Source organism: Cibotium barometz, chromosome 34 (assembly GCF_041138505.1).
Source record: "Cibotium barometz isolate CiBa-2024 chromosome 34, ASM4113850v1, whole genome shotgun sequence".
Lineage (NCBI taxonomy): Eukaryota > Viridiplantae > Streptophyta > Polypodiopsida > Cyatheales > Cibotiaceae > Cibotium > Cibotium barometz.
Genome location: NC_141079.1, coordinates 34016126 through 34035441, shown reverse-complemented (window position 1 = coordinate 34035441; position 19316 = coordinate 34016126). Strand labels below are relative to the sequence as shown.

General features: G+C 49.2%; 1 protein-coding gene across 18 annotated transcripts in view; it reads right to left on the bottom strand.

Moving 5' to 3' along the window:
- The window catches only part of LOC147618948 (uncharacterized), a 222548-nt gene that overhangs the window by 80253 nt on the left and 122979 nt on the right, over window positions 1-19316 (bottom strand). The window lies entirely within an intron of this gene.

The window sequence follows — 19316 nt, the reverse complement described above, 5'->3', positions numbered from 1 at the left end:
AGTTCTTCTTGCCACCATCTGGTACATCACTTCCTGCTAGGCCTTCTCCTGGGCTTGCATTGGTCAGGTTCAACGATCGGCAACTTTTTTTGGGCTCACAACAATGGGAGGCCGACAAATTTTTTTGGGCTTTGCAGTGATGAGAGCCTTGCCCAAGCCAAGGTCGCCTCGAGAATAATCATTCAGTCCCGACGCAAGGGAGTCTCGTCATCATCGGCCCTTCCATTGAGATCCGCACCATTTTGGACAAGTTGATAGTTTGTGGCCTTGTTCTTGGCGGCAAGCCCTGGAAGGACTTTCTCCTGGCTAGGATCTCCACACGCACCCCGATTTTGGGAGTCCCTTGACCTCAGAGTACAAGATGGATCTTCACGCAGATGCGAGCTCATGGCTTTAGCCCTGCATTTGAAGACAAATTTGCAGCCGGTGTCATGACCCTGTGAAATTGGTACAGCATAAGTGTGAGTATGGTGGTCGGTGAGCAAGATAAATATTTCACGATTCATACTTGGGTACCAGGACAAATGGTAACATGTGTGGACATCCCCAAGTGTGAAGGGGGACCAAGAAATTTAATATTTATAATGTTGTAACCTTGGATGGCCCCTAGGCATAAGTTTTAATACACTTAAAAGGGCCTTAGGGCCTTAGGATTTTTATGGAGAGAAAGGGCTACTCCATTTTTGGAAGCACACGCCTCTCTCCCCTCTTTCTCTCTCTCGCTTTTAGAAAGAGCAAGGCGGCTGGCTGAAGGGTGGGCTGGCTGAAGCGTGGAGTTTCAAAAGGAGAAAAGCGCTTATTCAGGCTGCAGGCTGCCCTTTCTTGTTTTTCTGGTTTTTGGGAGAGATGGTGGACAGGCGCAACTATCTGCAGGCAGCGTGGGAGTCTTTCTAAAACCAAAGGGACAACGCTGAACTCAGGCGTGGAAGAAAGAGCATACAGACACACTATCTCCAGGCAGCATGAGAGTCCTTCTAAAAAAACAGAGGGACAGCGCTGAACTCAGGCGTGGAAGAAAGAGCATACAGACAGTCAGGCTGCAGGACTGCGTGGGACTTCTTCTCTTGCTTTTGGAGAGGATTGCAGGCGGGCAGAACTGCTGTATGTGCAGGCGCATCAGATTTCAGGACTTGTTCTAGCAACTGGAGAGGGAAAGCATTGGCTACTGTGTTGCGCATCAGAACAGAAACACAGGTCCCCTCTCTACTCCCTCTCTTTGGCTTTTTGGTGTAAGTTGCTTTTGTGGGACACAGATATGTGTGTGTATCCTCTATGCTAAGAGGTCTTGAGGGTTCCCAGATTGGACATGTAGGTTTCTTTTCCTTGACTGGCTTTGTTGTACTCAGTTAAGCTTTTCCATTGAGATTGAATAAAGAAATACCGTAAGGGGCGCCAAGCTTTGGGGCCAACAGGTGTCGTTCTCCTCTTTGTTTTAGAGCACTCTAGCTCTGGTTTATTTGTTTAATTGTCTGGACTACAATTGGATAGGTGACTGCTAGTCTACTGAACTTTGGTTTCCACCGGAGGCCGGTTTCAAGATAATGTTTCCGGGACCATCATCAACTTTCTTAAGGGGGTGAGCGTTTGTCTCGAGGAAAGCCATTGCTGAAAATTTCAGCAAGATGTCAGACACAGAAGATGACTATTTTTATGATGAAGAGGAAAAGCAGGAGACCTCTCTTGAGAGAAATGAATTTGAGAATATTCTTGCAGGAGATCAGGCTGCAGAAGATGCACATTATGAGGATGTAACCTAGCAAGAAGACATGCCAAGTCAAGAGGAAGATGATGCCCAATTTAAAGCTCGCTTGGCAGGCGCAGTGGATGTGTTTATGAAGCTCACACAAAGTGAGAAGTTTGCTGAATTTATGAGAGCGCCTTTTGAACCTGAGAAGAAGAAGAAGAAAGAGCGTTCTAGGAACCCACCTCAGGGCAATAAATGTGCCTTCCCACAGGATCCTGCTTTTGGACCGTTTCCCAACATGCAGAACACTTTTGCTGCAAACCCACAGAGTTCCTTTTTCCGATAGCCACCTATTCCGCAACAGTCTATGCATCTAGGCTATTTTGGTGGTGGTTCCGTATTCCAATCAATGACGGGGGGATACCCTCAGGGAGGCATGGGAATGCAAGGGAATTTTGGAGCTAACTTTCAGCCTGGTATGCACAGGAATATGTATGGTGGTATGCAGCCCGGAATGCAAGGAAACATGTATGAGGGCATGCAGCCCGATATGCATAATGGTATGTTTGGAAACATAGGGGGATCAGTAGGAATGTATGGTATGCCAGGTGTGGGAATTGGCAATGTTGACCCTATGATGGGCATGAATGATGGGGGTAGCAATCTTGTAAAGCCACTTCCTTACGATAATCTAACGCCTATGGGTAAGGTGAAGGATTATAAGGAAAGGGGAGCTGCAGTGAAATTTGACATGTTTAGGGAGGCCAAAGACAAGCTAAAGGCACTTACTTTTTTACAGCAGTCTGATGCTGCTTTTTCTGGTGGAAATTACACGGAATCCTCTAAGGTGAGAAAAGCTGCGACTTTTCTCAAGGGCAATGCATTGCCATGTTGCTCCACTCTTCTTTTGCAAGGCATAGCACCATCTACTTGGATACAGTTTAAATAGGTGTTCTCTTCCGTGTGGCTCACATCTACTTTTGAGGTGGATGTAATGACAGCATGGCACAAGTTGGATGCATCGAAGTGTGAAAATCTTGAGGATTATAATAAGAAGTTTTGGGAAGCTTTACTCCCAGTTACTTCTTATCGTGCAGTGCCATTGTCTGAGCAGGTTGAGAAGTATTGTTGTGGGCTGCCCAAGGAAGTGCGTGACTATTGCATAAAGACTCGAGTAACGAATATGTCGCAGATGATAAAGAATGCTATGACGGTGTGAGGTGAAAAAAAGAAAAAAAGACCACTGCCTCTATAGCCCTTCACCTCCCAAACTTGGAAAATAACAACACAACGGAGGCACCACCAACCACCGGCTGGAACACTTCTCACGCTTCACCACACCACCCACACCAGACAAACAGCACAAAACAGGGACACCATAGACCAAGTAAACACCCAGCAATATATTCCCAATCAAAACACTTCATACAAGCTTCTCCCGACACAGAAGCCTTACTCACACAACTTACAAACACTCAGACCTGTATTTACTGCCAAGGGAATTCCACCATGGCCACACCACCTCAGGAATTACAACCTTGCGTCTGACGACCAAGCCTTTGCAACCACAAACACATCAACACTCTGACCTGTCTCACTGCCGAGGATGCACCACATCCTCAATCACCCGCGAACCTCTCGCCTGCATGCTGTACCAACCACACCAGAAAGAACCCGGCCACTTCTCTCTTCAGAGGGCGCCCCACCAGCTAACCCTCAACTCTCTCTGCAGCCCATCGCTTCTGTGTGTGTCGCCAGCAGCAGCTACCCATCTCTCTCTCTCTCTGTCTGTGCTGATCCTCTGTCAGCTCACAACAAACACAAGCACCACCTGTCCCTTGAACCCCTGTCTTTGACGTGCTATCAGCCCCACCAGCCTCTGCACGATCCTTGTTACGGCCACACGTGCCCTCTTCACTGCTCCCTCTTTGTCACCTTGTCTTTAGCAACAGTAGCCAGCATCTCCTTGGCGGCCTCTGCTCTCCCACCTGTCTCTGGCGGCTCACTTTAGCTCCAAAAGCAGCCTCTCTCAAAACCCATCGACGTTGCCACACCTGCAGCCTGCATCCCTTTACGTCGCTGCCGTTGGTGTGCTATTAAACCGACTCACCTCTTGTCCTCGCCAGCAGCTCCTAGGCGGCCTCCACACGTCATCACCACCCTTCGCCAGCCTGTCACTTTGACGCCAGCACCCGCCGGTGCTTCCATAGCCGGCTTCAACTGCACCCAAGCGGCTCTTTCCCTCATACGTTGGTCAGCCACACGACCACCCCAAGCACCCGCTCACGCTTCTCACATCAGCTCCTCTGGCGGACCCTTTGCGCCTTCAGCAACGCAGCGTTACCACCACAAGGCGGCCACCTCTGCATATGCCTGCGGCTGCGTCCAAGAGCCCCAAACAAACAAGGCGGCCCCCTCTCTTTTTTTTGTCTGTAGCTGCGCATCACCCGCCAACTTCTTCTTCGCCAACCTTCCAGAGAGAACCGCTGGCAGCAGCGTAAAGCTTCCACGTGGTTATTCTCACTAGTGGCCACGTTAATCATTATTTTTTTATTTTGCTTAAAGCCTAATGGATGGCCACCTTTCCTTTCCACACCATGTCCAAGGCAACACTGTCCCCTTTCAATCTTTTAATTGCCCCCATGCTTCCATACCTCTTCAAATGCAATCTGCTAGTGCCTAATTATCTCTTGGATGTGCACACATTCAGAGCCATCGAACGGCTGATATCATCTCCAGTGAACCACATTCTGGACAGGCCTGCAGCACAAGCCTACAGCCAAACCATTCACCCTGTACACCTGGCAACGCATTCCAAAGCAAAACCTTCACACATGCCATGCATCCATATGTACACAGGCCCAAAAAATCTTTCAGAAAAACGCCTGACATACTTTGCCAACCCCCCCATCTGCTAGAGCATTTATGCTCAGCAGCAAAAGATAAAGTCCAATAGCTATCCACCAGGATCAAAAGGAAACATCTGTAACTGACCATCCCATTTCCCAATATCTGTGAAACACAATGGCTGCATCACTGCATACCAAACATCAACCATAGCCACAAAATCATCCACGTCCACTTCACCCACAACAAACCTCCTTGTCTTTAAAACCTGTGGCATTGCAACATCTAGCATCCAATTGATCAGTACCAGTGAAGGCCAGGTTCCAACATTTTGACCTTTATGCACACAAAAATCCACATCCTTTTCAACAGCAGTGTCCACAAACACTTCCACCTCAACTGGTTCAGAACCCTTGCCATCCATGGAGTTAGCCTTTAGTATTTCAGCAACACGCAAAGAAGCCTTTGTTACACTCTCAACCATATCTGCATCCATGTCTATCTCTGGCTCCTGTTCATCAAGGCTAGCAACTTCCCACACATCATCCTCAAGCACAATGCTCACATCACAACGCTCTTCATCAGCCAAATCTATAGGCATACCTTCTTGAGTGTTGCCAACCCCCCCGGTATCATCGTCCAAAGACTCCCCAGCACATAATGCATCCAATGGAAAAACATCTACATCATTCATCGCAGGTACCATACCACCATCAAGCTGTCCAAGAAAATCCATAATAATAGGATCTTCCTCCATACTCTCCACATCTGCATTACAAACCATCTTCACTTCATCACAAGTCTCTACCCCATCCTCCAATCTGGCAAAGAATCTTCCTCAAAGCATTCTGTATCCAGCTTCTCTTCCTTCTTATCATCAGCCAATCCCAAGGCATCATCCTCTTTGCTTCCATGTGCATGCATGTCATCCAGATCACTGTTATGTACAGCCACGACGTCCAAATCCAAAGAAGAATCCACTGGCAACTTCTCATCTGCAAAAGTCTCAAACCTTGGCCCAGATTCCTCATCCTGCTTCTCATCCACCTCATCCTGCTTCTCATCCACCTTCACCTGCTTCTCATCCACCTTCACCTGCTTTTCATCCACCTGCACATGCTTTAAAGACTTTGGAAAAAAATCAGAAGGCACATAAAACATCCCCCTTTGCACCTGTATAGGCCTTTGAGGCTCCTGTCTGATCAAACCTTGCATAGGATTCTTATCCACCTCAACCAAATTTACATGCATATCCCTTGCAGACACAACACCTTCATACGGATAAATGTCCATCTCCATCTGCTTCAAAACCTTGCTTTCCTTTTCCCTAGCAACCCTAACTGCATCATCAAATGACTTGGGATTCTACAACTCAACCCTGACCTTCAATTGGGGTAGCGAACCATCAATAAACAAGCTCTTCTTCAAAAACATAGGAGGAACTTCCTGCTTCAATGTCATACACCACTTACCCCACAAACATGTAAATACCTTCACAAAATCATCCAGTGATTGCCCATGGACCTGCTTCAAGATGCTCAACTCCTGCCAAAGCACACTAGAATCCTCCGCTTGCTGTAAATGCTCCAAAAGGCCTTCTTTCAACCTGTCTAAGGTTAAAACACCATGTATCTCATATGCCGCATCCTGTGCTTCAAAATCCTTAAGCCAGCTTCGGGCATCTCCCTTCAAGAAAATCTTTATTAACCTCAGAACCTGCTCTTCTTTTTCTTTTTTCTTTTTCTTTTTTTTTTTGGGAAAAAGATCTCTCTATTAGTTAATGAGAAAACGCCATAAGGCTACAAAGCTCACCTCGCAAGGAGGGATAAAAACACAGTGAACTCCTGAGCTCCACCCCCGTGGACTGGCCGCTCTCTGGGGGGGGCTACCTAGTAGTACATGTGGGAGGTGAGAAAAGCCAGACTGGAGGCCTGTAGTGCCAAGTGACATCCTCGCCCCTCGCGGTGAGGAAAGGGCCAGGGTGCCAAGTGCGGAGGAAAGCCTTGCGGCGCCCTCTCATGCGATCCGAGTCGCCCTGGAGTTTCCCCCAGTGTCCTCTCAAGGTGTGAATGATGTCCACCCAGAGGGCCTGTATGACCTCCGCCGGTGGAGTCGCCTGGCGGTCAATGGCCTCCCTGCATCGGGCTCTCCATATGTGCCAAGCCGTCATGCTGCTGATCATCTCCCATCTGTGCCCGACCCCCTCCTGAGGGGCTGCCGATGAGAAGTCTGGCGTCGGAACCACCGCCATCGCCCTGTCAGAGACCTGGATGGTCGTGCTGCCAGGGACGTCCTCATATCCAAGGGCCGGGCCGCTGTCCGTGGCCCAAGCCACCGCACCCCACGTCACCAGCATCTCACCTGGTGAGCCTGCAAAAACCATCCTGAGAGCGCGCTGCCAGACCTGCTGAGCCTGTGGGCAATCCCATAAGCAGTGCCGCTGCGACTCCTGTGCATGGCCGCACCGAGGGCAGGACGCTGGGTGTCTGCCAAAAGCTAGCCATGCCCCCACAGCCAGTCCTCTATGTGCTGTGAGCCAGAGAAAAAGCGTCACCTTCCGGGGCCGGAAGCTGGCCCAAAGGCGCTGCCAGAAGTCCCTAAGAAAGGCAGGGGAGAGCCCCTGTCGCCGCCAATGCTCGGCCGCCGCCGGGGTGCTCGCTATCCTGTGCCTCTGAATCCGCCGCCCCAGCCTCGCTGTGTACTGAAACAGAACCTGCTCTTCATCTGTCACATGATTGCTAATGCATGCCAACTCCATTTGCTCCAAAAAGTCACACACATCCTCACCCTTCCTGCCATGAAATTCTGGATAAGACCACATCATGAAAACCTGTAACAATCCCAGAGCTCGATCCTCAGTGGGACATACACCCTTCTAGGCAAAGAACAACACCAGAGCTCTCCTCAGTGGGGGCACCAGAAAGAATGTGAGGTGAAAAAAAGAAAAAAAGACCACTGCCTCTATAGCCCTTCACCTCCCGAACTTGGAAAATAACAACACAACGGAGGCACCACCAGCCACCGGCTGGAACACTTCTCACGCTTCACCACACCACCCACGCCAGACAGACAGCACAAAACAGGGGCACCATAGACCAAGTAAACACCCAGCAATATATTCCCAATCAAAACACTTCATACAAGCTTCTCCCGACACAAAAGCCTTACTCACACAACTTACAAACACTCAGACCTGTATTTACTGCCAAGGGAATTCCACCACGGCCACACCACCTCAGGAATTGCAACCTTGCGTCTGACGACCAAGCCTTTGCAACCACAAACACATCAACACTCTGACCTGTCACTGCCGAGGATACACCACATCCTCAATCACCGCGAACCTCTCGCCTGCATGCTGTACCAACCACACCAGAAAGAACCCGGCCACTTCTCTCTTCAGAGGGCGCCCCACGAGCTAACCCTCAACTCTCTCTGCAGCCCATCACTTCTGTGTGTGTCGCCAGCAGCAGCTACCCATCTCTCTCTCTCTCTCTCTCTCTCTCTCTCTCTGTCTGTGCTGATCCTCTGTCAGCTCACAACAAACACAAGCACCACCTGTCCCTTGAACCCCTGTCTTTGACGTGCTATCAGCCCCACCAGCCTCTGCATGATCCTTGTTACGGCCACACGTGCCCTCTTCACTGCTCCCTCTTTGCCACCATGTATTCAGCAACAGTCGCCAGCATCTCCTTGGCGGCCTCTGCTCTCCCACCTGTCTCTGGCGGCTCACTTTAGCTCCAAAAGCAGCCTCTCTCAAAACCCATCGACGTTGCCACACCTGCAGCCTGCATCCCTTTACGTCGCTGCCGTTGGTGTGCTATTAGACCGACTCACCTCTTGTCCTCGCCAGCAGCTCCTAGGCGGCCTCCACACGTCATCACCACCCTTCGCTAGCCTGTCACTTTGACGCCAGCACCCGCCGGTGCTTCCACAGCCGGCTTCAACTGCACCCAAGCGGCTCTTTCCCTCATACGTTGGTCAGCCACACGACCACCCCAAGCACCCGCTCACGCTTCTCACATCAGCTCTCTGGCGGACCCTTTGCGCCTTCAGCCACGTTGCGTTACCACCACAAGGCAGCCACCTCTGCATATGCCTCCGGCTGCGCCCAAGAGCCCCAAACAAACAAGGCGGCCCCCTCTCTTTTTTTTGTCTGCAGCTGCGCATCACCCGCCAACTTCTTCTTCGCCAACCTTCCAGAGAGAACCGCTGGCAGCAGCGTAAAGCTTCCACATGGTTATTCTCACTAGTGGCCACGTTAATCATTATTTTTTTATTTTGCTTAAAGCCTAATGGATGGCCACCTTTCCTTTCCACACCATGTCCAAGGCAACACTGTCCCCTTTCAATCTTTTAATTGCCCCCATGCTTCCATACCTCTTCAAATGCAATCTGCTAGTGCCCAATTATCTCTTGGACGCGCACACATTCAGAGCCATCGAATGGCTGATATCATCTCCAGTGAACCACATTCCGGACAGGCCTGCAGCACAAGCCTACAGCCAAACCATTCACCCTGTACACCTGGCAACGCATTCCAAAGCAAAACCTTCACACATGCCATGCATCCATATGTACACAGGCCCAAAAAATCTTTCAGAAAAACGCCTGACAACGGCAAATGCATTACTCACTGGAGTCTCGTCTGGATTTAAAGGAAGTAAAAGCTCAAGCAAGAAATCTGAAAAGTCAGGGCATGCTTTGCATGATGCAAAAGGGTCTACAGAGAAGCGGTATAAAAAGTTACCAATGCCCAAGAGAACTCCTAAGGACTGTACTGAGGAGGGACATATGTCTTTTAATTGTCCGAAGCGTAAGTCCCAAAAGGACTTTGACACTAAAGGGGAGTCCAAGTCTAAGAAAGCAAAGCCTTCTGCAGGATTAGTTCCTGATCTTGTTGGGGAACAGTCAGGTGGTGAAGAGGCTGAGTTGTGCAGTCAAATCCGGTGAGATAAAGTTGGCTCTAGCACCTGTGTCAAAGAAAATCAAGGCATTCTGATCTCTCACTTTGCCCCATGCCCTGGCCAATTGGGGATCCGCGCAGAGGAGATGGGATCTTTCTATGAGGCTAATATGGCTTGTCTTGGGTAAGCAGAACCCGTTACCCCTATTATTGGAAAGCTGAGGCTTCATGTGCAAGGTTATGTGGACAGTGAGGAGTTCTTTATCATGCCTATTTTGTTGGGTATGCCATGGTGCCATAGAGTACATGTGGTGGTGGATACGTACAACAGGAAGATTAGTTTGGCTCATAGAGGGAAAGAGAATATTTTGGATGTAAAGCTTAAAGGGGAATCTGTTCCTATTGTATCAGCTTCGGCCATTTCATCAGTAATGAAAAAGCATCTTTCCGCGTACTTGGTTTTTGTAAAGGATACAAAAGATGATGAGTCTAAATCTAATTTGTCTATGTTAGATAAAGACAGGACTAATTTCTTATGTGAGTTCCAGGATTGTTTTTCTGAGTAATTGCCAAGAGAACTTCCTCCGGAAACGCCAAAAGATCATGCTATTGATATAATTCCGAGGAGTACCCCACCAAATAGACCGCCGTACCGTGCTACTGCAGCCCAACAAGATAAAATTATGAGCCCAGTACAGGTGTTGTTAAAAAAGGGGTTGATCCAGCCTAGCTCATCACCCTTTTGCTCACCTGTGCTCTTAGTGCAACAGAAAGATGGTTCTTGGCGCATGTGTATAGATTACAAGGCGCTAAACAAGAACACTATCAAGAATCGATTCCCTATTCCGAGGATCGATGACATATTGGACCGCTTACAGGGCTCCACAGTCTTTAGTTGGATAGACTTGAAGGGTATCATCAGATACGCATTAGACCCGAGGATGTGCATAAGACAGCATTTCGGACCACTCTGCCACATTTAACAGGATGATGGACAGGATTTTCCGGCCTCAGAGAGCGTTTGTGGACACATTCTTTGATGATATGATTGTGCATTCACGCACAAAGGAGGATCATAGGAAGCATTTGGCCATTGTGTTTTAAGAACTCCGAAAGCATAGGTTGGTCATTAATGGCAAGAAGAGTGAGTTCTTCTTGCAAGAGATACACTTCTTGGAGCATATCATGTCTAAAGATGGAGTCCGTATGGATTCTTCGACAGTAGAAGCAATTCTTAGGCCAGATTTGAGGACTGTACATGATGTACGCAACTTTTTGGAATTGTGTTCCTATTATAAGCGGTACATATGGTATTTTGCTGAGATTGCTTCGCCCTTCATGCTTTAACTAAGAAGGGAACTCCGTTTCGATGGGCTGATTGGGAAATTGCAACCTTTAAAAAGCTTAAAGAAAAGCTTACTTCGGATCCCCTATTGGTATTACCGGATCTCCGAAAGGCTTTTGTTGTCCAATGTGATGCATGTGGGAACAACATTGGGGCAGTTCTCATGCAGGAAGGACATGTGATAGCCTATGAGAGTCGTATACAGCCAGGTCCTTCCCCCGGACTGGGAGCTGGAGTCCTCTCAAACCAACCTCCTCTGCCGTCAGATACATGCTCATAGCCTCAGCAAAGAAAAGAAAAAGAAACGGGGCGAGAGGACACCCCTGATGGACTGATCTGGTCAGCTCAAAACTCGGCCCCTGTCCTTCTGCAATCAGCACCTGGCTACGAGCTGTGGAAGACAGAGCCGCCACCCCTCGAATCCAACCTGGCTCAAAGCCGAGGCGAAGCATAGTGCCCTCTAAGAAACCCCAATCGACTCTATCGTATGCCTTCTCAAAATCGAGAAGCATCACGACCAAGTCCTCACCAAGAAATCGAGCTCGGGCCGTCGCCTCCCAGAAGGTGAAAATGTTGTCAAGAATACTACGCTCCTTGGCAAATCCTGTCTGGGTAGCATGAATCAACTCCCCCAGGAAGGGCTGGATCCTCAAACTCAAGGCCTTTGCTAAGACCTTGTAGACAGTATTGAGGATCGTAATAGGTCTCTAATGCCGAATATCATCTGATACTCCCTCCCCCTTGGAGATAAGAAAGATCAAGCCCTCTGAAAAGCTCTGTGGCATCACCCCAGTGTCCAAAACATACTGGAAGCCCCTGCGGAGGCCTGGCCCCAAAAGGTCCCAATAGCGCATAAAAGAGGCAGGCGTCAATCCGTCCTCCCTTGGGCAACTATGGCGCGGAAGGACCCTCAAGGCCTCAGCAAGCTCAACCTCTGAAAGAGGCTCTCCCAAAACTGTACGCATACGATCTGTGACCCTCCTCTGCACATGGGCCCAGGTGGTACCTTCTCCCCTCCTTCCACAATCTCAAAAGGCGCCTTGCCCGTCGAGGTATGGACGAGTTGTTATAAGCAAACTCCACCAAAGGAAGATACTTTTCCCATTGTTGCTTGTGCTCTGACACATAACACTTAAGAAGATCTAACACTGTGGAATTAGCCTCTTTCGACTGACCATTTGTTTGTGGATGAAACGATGATGAAAACTTGAGAGTTGTACCCATGTTGTCAAACAGCCCTCTCCAAAATAAACTCGTCATCCGTGGATCACGGTCACTAATGATAGACAAAGGCATGCCATGATACTTGAAGATTTTGTCCATGAACAACTTCACCATGTGATCAACTTTGATCGTCTTACGCACAGGAATGAAATGAGCCTGCTTATTGAACCTGCATATGATAGTCCAAATGCCATCATTCCCCGTTTGCGTCCTCGGAAGATCAAATATAAAATCCATGGCAATGCTCTCCCATGGTCTATCTGGAATATGTAAAGGCTGAAGTAACCCTGGTGTCTTTTGACGGTCAAACTTCACCTTCTGACATACGATGCATTGCCTAACAAAAGCATCAACATCTCTTCTCAAGGTCGGTCAATAAAAGAAAGTCTCAACTGCTTTTACCGTGGCGTCAATACCTCTATGACCTGCATACGGTGGAGCATGACTTTCAATCATAACCTTGGGTCGTAACTGCCTGGTAGCACACAGTCTACCATGCATCGACAAAAAGCCATCGTTGAGAGTATAATGTGTTAGAAGTCATCTCCTGTCTATTTGTATACACCAGGGCTCTGTTGTGGGTGTGCCCGCCCGTATATCATTTTTCCACACTCCCCGTATTTTTTCTCTATTTTTCCCATTTTTTCCTAGTGGTGGGAGGGCTGCCAGGTGATGCCAGGAGCACCCCAATGCTGGCCGACTGGACTTTCTTCAGGCGTGGGCATCTCGGCTGCTGGCCGACTGCTCTTGCACCAGTCGTGGGCATCAGGCTACTGGCCGACTGGTATTTTCTCAGTCGTGGGGTATTTTCTCAGTCGTGGGCACTATCTGTAGCTGGCCGACTGCCCTCATGGAGTTGTATATATTGCCCCTCAGCCCCCACCACTTCCTCATTCAGTTTTTCGGGATCTTGTGTATAGAGAAGAGTTTACACACCTATCTCTCTGTGTTTCTTGTGCTGATTATTTTCTGCAGTCTACTTGCTCTTGTCTACCCAAGTTTGTTTATCATTTCCGCTGCATATTCTGACATGGTATTAGAGCCCTAGGCTCTAGGAGATCTTGGGCGTTTTTCTGAGCAAGAGAGGGAGCAACAGGTTGCTGATTGGTGGACTGTTTCGGGCTGAACGGGAAGAGAAGGTGCAAGAGGAAGGCGGGCAAAGGTGCTGGACAGCCACTTGCATATTTTCAGATTTTCAGATTTTTCCCACCCACCCACCCTTTCAGGTTACTCCCCGAGATGGCAGATTTACTAGAGATGGCTGAGAAGCACGTGAAGATTCCGACTCTCCCCACGTTCCCAGTGGATCGTCAATTGGACGGGTCCAATTACGGCATCTGAAAGGTCATGATGGAGTCAGTTCTGGAGTCATATGACCTTGCTAATTTTATTATCATAGGGGTGCCACGGCCAGAAGCTGAGGAACGGGAGTTATTATCGACGAGGAAGGACCGAGAGGCACAGGCACACATGTGGGACCGTGTCAACGCCAGGGTCCGGTCGTTTATATTCCTCAATTGCACACCTCAGGTGATCAACCATGTGAAGCACATGACGCTGGCGAGAGGCATATGGGAGCACTTGGCTTCTTTGTACAACAGGGTGTCACCCATGAAGCGGATATCCTTGGAAGTGCAGATGCGGGTTATGAACCCTGCAAAGTCTTCGACGATGCGGGAACACATTAACAAGCTGCAGGCCCTTCAGCAGGAAGTCCTTCAAGCTGGGAAAGAGATATCATCCGAAGATATGGCCATCACGTTACTTTCCCACTTGCCTGGTCAGTATTCCGCTTTCTATTCCTCGTTGATCACGAGTGGCAGGCTCAGCACCATTACTTGGGAGGAGCTTGTGCCAATGGTCTTGGACCAGGAGGAACGTTTCACGAACCCTCCTCACGGCGGAGGTTCGGAGGCCTTAACTGGCCAACGGTCGAAAGGCCGTAATACCAACAAGGGCAAAGGGAAGGCTTCGCCGGAGAAGTCTTCTGAGAAGAAGCCTGATCCAGAACGAGAGAAGCTGAAGGCCGAAAGATCGTGTAATGATTGTGGCAAGAAAGGCCACTACTGGAGGAAGTGCCCTAAGCGGATAGGGAAGAGTGCTGATTCCTCAGCCTCAGCTGCGAAGACTCCGGCATTTGTGCACTTGGAGATGGTGGACTCCGATGCTTCATCATCTTCGAGCGAGGCGGCAGTTGGCTTCACCGCGAAGGATACCCAGGAATGGATTCTCGACAGTGGTGCTTCCAGGCACATGACTCCATCCCGTGACTTCTTTCTGGATCTGAAACGGCAGTCAGGTCGTATCTTTATTGGCGATAACTCCACTATTCCGATTCATAGTGAGGGCCGGATGGAGATTATTCCCGACGGCAAGGGGGGCAAGCATGCTTCCCGTGTTCTTTATGTTCCTGCTCTGGGCTTTCATCTTTCGTCAGTGCATGAGGTATGCAAGATTGGCTTTCGGGTGGAATTTGAGGAGCATTCAATTGCTCTAAGGGACCGTGAGACAGGCAAAGTTGTTTGGGAAGGCGGTGTGGAGAATGGCATCTACAAGCTCTCTGCACTCTCCTCACTGACAGGCTCTCAGGTCGGAGATTTGTGGCACTTTCGTTTTGGCCACTTAAATGTGGATGCTTTGCGGCGCGCCTTCCGGGACCAGATGGTGGTTGGCTTGCCAGATGTTGGTAATAGGCAAGGACCCTGCAGTTCTTGCATACGTGGTAAGCAGCACAGGGAATCCTTTCCGAAGCGGGCTTCCAGGCGGGCTTCGAAACCATTGGAGTTAATTCACACTGACTTGTGTGGACCACAGCAGATACCATCCTTGGGAGGATCTCTCTACTTCATGCTGCTTGTTGATGATTGTACCAGATTCACGTGGGTCTACTTTCTTTCACAGAAGGACCAAGCTTTTGCTCGGTTCAAGGATTGGCACGTGATGGTGGAGAAAGAGTCTGGATTTCAGGTCAAGACTCTCAGGGCTGACAAAGGAGGTGAATTCTCCTCGACTGTATTTTTTCGGTTTTGTGCAGATCATGGCATCAAGAGGGAATTGGCCAATACCGGATCGCCTTCGGAGAATGGAGTTGTTGAACGTAAGAACAGGACTGTGGTAGAGATGGCGAGGACCATGCTGGAGCATCGTGATCTTCCTCGTCCACTTTGGGGTGAGGCTATGGCAACAGCTATCCATACCATTAACCGCTCTCCGACGACTTTTGTACCCCATATGACTCCATTTGAGGCATATTTTGGCAGGAAACCCGATGTCTCGCACTTCCGTGTCTTTGGGAGTGACGCGTATGTACATATTCCGAAGAAGCAGAGGGGGAAGCTTGACTCCAAGTCCCGCAAGCTGGTATTTGTGGGGTATAACTCTCTTTCCAAGATACAGGTTGTATGATCCAGAGAGGAACGAGATTGTTGTCAGCCGGGATGTGGTCTTTGACGAGCATGTTCCAGCATCCACTGTCGAGGAGCCGCCACTTCTTGGAGATCCAGAGGAGTCTGATGATGATTCCCAGTCTACCACTCAAGTTGATCCACCTCAGTCATCACAGGAGGTTGAGCCCGCAGCTGGAGTTGAGCCCCCGCGACCACAGGAGGCTCCACGATCTGTTCGAGTACCTAGGTGGTTGTTAGACACCCTTCGGGAGTCAGGTGTCACGGAGCTACCCTCTGAGTGGACCACAGAGGACGGCCCTCGAAGATCACATCGAGTCCGAGATAAAAGCAACACGGCGGAGCTTCTTCAGGTGAACTATGCTCTGATGTCTCGTATCATGCGGGATAAAGAGCCCACTTCCGTAAAGGAAGCCCTTTCACAGGATACTTGGAGGGAAGCCATGCAGGTGGAACTTGATGCCATCGAGAAGAACAACACTTGGGAGTTGGTACCGAGGCCGTCGAAGCGGTCAGTCATTGGTGTCAAATGGGTCTTTAAGACCAAGTACGCGTCTGATGGGTCGGTGGACAAACACAAAGCCAGGCTCGTGGCTAAGGGTTATGCTCAGCGGCCAGGCATCGACTACGAGGATACCTTTGCACCGACAGCGCGGATGACCACGATTCGGACCGTTCTAGCCCTTGCTTCTTCTCAGAGGTGGCCCGTGTACCAGATGGATGTAAAATCTGCGTTCCTTAATGGTGACCTGCAGGAGGAGGTGTACGTTGAGCAGCCTCCAGGCTTTATTGTTCTAGGATCGGAAGGGATGGTTTACAGGTTACGTAAGGCCTTGTATGGTCTTAAACAGGCTCCCAGGGCTTGGAATCAGAAGATTGATTCCTTCTTTATTCGGACTGGATTTCAGAGATCGGTTGCAGATCCGAACTTGTATCTCTTTCGGGAACGCGGCATGGTCACACTCATCATCCTTTATGTGGATGATCTCATTCTCACCGGCGGTCATGTGGAGCACATTGGAGTGACAAAGGCTACCTTGTCAAAGGAGTTTGAGATGACCGATTTAGGCTTACTCCACTTCTTCTTGGGATTGGAGATCTGGCAAACCCAGAGGGGGTTTTTCATCTCTCAGCAGCGGTATGCGCCTTTGGGATGGAGAACTGCAAGCCTATTACTTCGCCGATGGACCCGAACACAAAGTTAACCGTTACAGATCCTTGTGAGCCAGTTGATGCCTCGCAATACCGGAAGTTGGTTGGTTCATTGATCTGGTTGCTGAACACCAGATTGGACTTGAGCTTCTCCGTGGGGCTGTTGAGCTCTTTTATGCAGACGCCATTGAAGACTCATTGGGACGCAGGATTGCGGATCTTGCGGTATCTGCAGAGTACGAAGGATCTGGGACTCTTTTACACAGGAGGGAATGGAGTCAAGCTCCAAGGTTGGAGTGACTCAGATTGGGGAGGAGATCCAGACACGAGGAGATCTACTTCAGGATACACTTTTACCCTCGGCTCAGGAGCAGTTTCTTGGAGCAGCAAGAAGCAGCCAACTATTGCCCTTTCTTTGACAGAGGCAGAGTATCGGGCTGCTTGTGGTGCTGCTTGTGAGGTTGTATGGCTGCGGAGGCTGCTAGGCGAGATTGGGTTTCCACAGAGGGAGCCCACAATCATCCAGTGTGATAACCAGAGTTGTATAGCTCTTGCTCGGAATCCGGTTTTCCATGCCCGGACCAAGCATATAGAGATACAGTATCACTTTGTTCGTGAGAAGATCTTGGCGGGTGACATCTTGCTACTTTATTGTTCGACGGAGGACAATGCGGCGGACCTCTTCACGAAGTCTCTACCTCAAGCTATGCTCAGGCGGCACTCCAGCTCCCTGGGGTTGGTTTCACAGCCACGAGCTGAGAGGGGGTGTTAGAAGTCATCTCCTGTCTATTTGTATACACCAGGGTCTCTGTTGTGGGTGTGCCCACCCGTATATCATTTTTCCACACTCCCCGTATTTTTTTCCTATTTTTTCCATTTTTTCCTAGTGGTGGGAGGGCTGCCAGGTGATGCCAGGAGCACCCCAATGCTGGCCGACTGGACTTTCTTCACGCGTGGGCATCTGGGCTGCTGGCCGATTGCTCTTGCACCAGTCGTGGGCATCAGGCTACTGGCCGACTGGTATTTTCTCAGTCGTGGGCACTATCTGTAGCTCGCCGACTGCCCTCATGGAGTTGTATATATTGCCCCTCAGCCCCCACCACTTCCTCATTCAGTTTTTCGGGATCTTGTGTATAGAGAAGAGTTTACACACCTATCTCTCTGTGTTTCTTGTGCTGATTATTTTCTGCAGTCTACTTGCTCTTGTCTACCCAAGTTTGTTTATCATTTCCGCTGCATATTCTGACATAATGATCATGCCGCTGACCCACAGACATCTGATCAAAGACCCTTCCAAAGATCTCATCCTGGGCATACTGCTCTTTCATCTCATCAAGCTCATGATGATAAGCAAGTGAAATTGCTGAGACCTGTGGCTTGCGTGACAGAGGATCTGCCACAACAGTCTTTTTGCCTTCCACATGTACAATCTGAAAGTGGAACATAGACAAAAAGTTGGCCCATCTCATATGCTTCTCAGAAAGTTTAGTTTGTGTGACAAAATAACGCAAGGTCTAAGGATCTGTCTGCACAGTGAAATTAGCCCCAAGCAAATAGTGTTTCCATGTAGAAAGAGCATGAATTACAGCCAACATCTCTTTCTCATAAACCTGTAAATGCTTCTCGAACCTTGTTTTCTTAAAGGACTGTCTTACGCCAGAATGCTGGAGGGAGCATTTGGTATATAGGTTTATCTAAGGGAAGTTCGGTTGCAACAGCTGACGGGGAGTGTTCGAGGGACAGCTCACGCGACAAGGCCTGCCGAGGTCTTGACCAGCCTCGGTATGGTTAAAATGGTGCGCTTCCGGTACGATGGGCGAGGGCTGACGAAGCGGCCCCTGAGTGAAGTGCCAGGACACCTAAGGAGGATCCTGGAGGGTTATGACTAGGTGATGCACGGGCTCGTGGTGCCGAGGACACCCATGCGTATGTCGAGGAAGATATTGTATGACAGACCAATATTATTGTAATCTATCACTGGATCTCGTTGTTGACTTGCTGGTCTCAACGAAGAGTCCAGAGTGATACTGTTTTGTGAGAAACAAAGACTCAATGAAAATTTTGAAGTATGACATGTGTAACCAGTAAATTGTTTGTCAATGGATTGTTTTAAAGAGGAGTCTGTGCGTATCTGTTTTCTAAAGCTAAAGTTAAGAAAGGCATTTCAATTATGGGTGGGTGAGTACTTGTTCGGATCTACCGATTCCAGTGGTAGGGTGGTGGCTAAATGGGCCGGATGGAGTTAGGCTAGAATCAGTGGAGTTTTAATAATCAAACTGAAAAATCTTAGGATTACCCTAGGATTCGAATAGATAGTTAATTCCCTGATAAATTTCTCGATTGAGTGGATCAACGACTGTGCCTAATCTTGATTAGGAAAAAAGCATTGAATTGCTCAGATGATCAAATTATATTAGTGATAGTTTCCTTCTATCTGGTTTATTCAGGTGGACGATAATTTAGATTTTGATCTCATTAGAAAACTCGTTACAAAAAGGTGGAATCATCCCCACTTTCCGGGCATGGAAAATTTTCTCGGTTTTGGCTTTCGGAGTGACCACCAGGTCTCGTGCCCGGACATTCGTGGGGCGAGGCCTCGAGTGAGGAACCCTGCCCCGCGCATGAGGGGGCTGCTTCCGCTGTCAGCTACCGGGAATCCGGTGCGCGGAGGGGCAGAGGGATCTCACAACAGTTGTGCTGAGCCGAGTTTGCTGATGACACGGGCTTATTTTTGCATGGCCAGGGTGCCAATCT